At 44.7% G+C, this 2,221-nt stretch overlaps 1 pseudogene; it reads left to right on the forward strand.

Annotated features, from left to right (window-relative positions):
• Nucleotides 1-1,870: 1,870 nt before the first annotated feature.
• Nucleotides 1,871-1,988, forward strand: LOC126215452 (5S ribosomal RNA; annotated as a pseudogene).
• Nucleotides 1,989-2,221: the final 233 nt, after the last annotated feature.

A 2,221-nucleotide genomic window follows, 5' to 3' on the forward strand; every position in this document is an offset into this window, starting at 1 on the left:
CTCACATTGCCGATGGGACACAGAAATTGCTACCCCGTTTCATACCACTGTCTCACTGCCGACATATCTTCGAGACACTAATGTTGCCGTCAGAAATTGCCTCGCCATTAGGCACGTCCTGCGCTGTTGCATATGTTGTTGTGTTGTGGTCTTCAGTCCTGAGACTGGTTTGATGCAGCTCTCCATGCTACTCTATCCTGTGCAAGCTTCTTCATCTCCCAGTACCTACTGCAACCTACATCCTTCTGAACCTGCTTAGTGTATTCATCTCTTGGTCTCCCTCTACGATTTTTACCTTCCACGCTGCCCTCCAATACTAAACTGGTGATCCCTTGATGCCTCAGAACATGTCCTACCAACCGACCTATTCTTCTGGTCAAGTTGTGCCACAAATTTCTCTCCTCCACAATTCTATTCAATACCTCCTCATTAGTTATGTGATCTACCTATCTAATCTTCAGCACTCTTCTGTAGCACCACATTTCGAAAGCTTCTATTCTCTTCTTGTCCAAACTATTTATCATCCATGTTTCACTACCATACATGGCTACACTCCATACAAATACTTTCAATAACGACTTCCTGACACAAATCTATACTCGATGTTAAAAAACTCCCCTTCTTTAGAAACGCTTTCCTTATCATTGCCAGTCTACATTTTATATCCTCTCTACTTCGACCATCATCAGTTATTTTGCTCCCCAAATAGCAAATCTCCTTTACTACTTTAAGTGTCTCATTTCCTAATCTAATTCCCTCAGCATCACCCGACTTAATTCAACTTCATTCCATTATCCTCGTTTTGCTTTTGTTGATGTTCATCTTATATCCTCCTTTCAAGACACTGTCCATTCCATTCAACTGTCCTTCCAAGTCTTTTGCTGTCTCTGACAGAATTACAATGTCATCGGCGAACTTCAAAGTTTTTATTTTTTATCCATGGATTTTATTTCCTTGTCCAAATTTTTCTTTTGTTTCCTTTACTGCTTGCTGAATGTACAGATTGAGTAACATCGGGGAGAGGTTACAACCCTGTCTTACTCCCTTCCCAACCACTGCTTCCGTTTCATGTCCCTCGACTCTTATAACTGCCATCTGGTTTCTGTACAAATTGTAAATAGCCTTTCGCTCCCTGTATTTTACCCCTGTCAACTTCAGAATTTGAAACAGAGTATTCCAGTCAACATTGTCAAAAGCTTTCTCTAAGTCTACAAATGCTAGAAACGTAGGTTTGCCTTTTCATAATCTAGCTTCAAAGACAAGTCGTAGGGCCAGTATTGCCTCCCAATATTTCAATGGAATCCAAACTGATCTTCCCCGAGGTCGGCTTCTACCAGTTTTTCCATTCGCCTGTAAAGAATTCGCGTTAGTATTGGCGCTGATTATTCCGTGAATGGACTTTGCAGATCTGACGGACACCTATTGAGAGTGAAGAGACTTCTCGATCACGAAGTTCCTAGTCCCTCTAATTTGCCGATTTTGCTTACTGGCGAGCCCATCCAAATAAAAGTCCGCTTCGTCGCTAAACCAAACCATGCTCGAGCATACTAATTCCCATCATGCCCTGCAGCCAACCGTGCAGTTTGATCGTACTAATGTAAACCTTTCAGAAGTGATGACACTTTTATTTCATATTGTTGAATAGTTGTCATCCTGTACATTGTACAGATGTACTGCCCGCAATGTACAGAGAACCCACTCAATATACAGGTGCAATATCTTCCACCGAATACTACAAGCCGCTTTCAGCCCTTGGACCAAGGGCTCGCTCATGAAGGATATTTACTGAAAGCGACTTGTAAGAGCTGCAATTCGTGATGCTGAAAACAATACTGCAACTCCAAATTGGAATCTGCTGGAAGCAATAAAAGGCAACGGCCTTGCCGCAGTGGATACACCGGTTCCCGTGAGATCACCGAAGTTAAGCGCTGTCGGGCGTGGTCGGCTCTTGGATGGGTGGCCATCCGGGCCGCCATGCGCTGTTGCCATTTTTCGGGGTGCACTCAGCCTCGTGATGCCAACTGAGGAGTTACTCGACCGAATAGTAGCGGCTTCGGTCAAGAATACCATCATAACGACCGGGAGAGCGGTGTGCTGACCACACGGCCCTCCTGTTCGCATACTCCAGTGAGGATGACACGGCGGTCGGATGGTACCGGTAGGCCACTCGTGGGCTGAAGACGGAGTGGAAGCAATAAAAATTATGGCAGCGGCCTGGAAC

Source organism: Schistocerca nitens, chromosome 12 (assembly GCF_023898315.1).
Source record: "Schistocerca nitens isolate TAMUIC-IGC-003100 chromosome 12, iqSchNite1.1, whole genome shotgun sequence".
NCBI classification, from domain to species: domain Eukaryota; kingdom Metazoa; phylum Arthropoda; class Insecta; order Orthoptera; family Acrididae; genus Schistocerca; species Schistocerca nitens.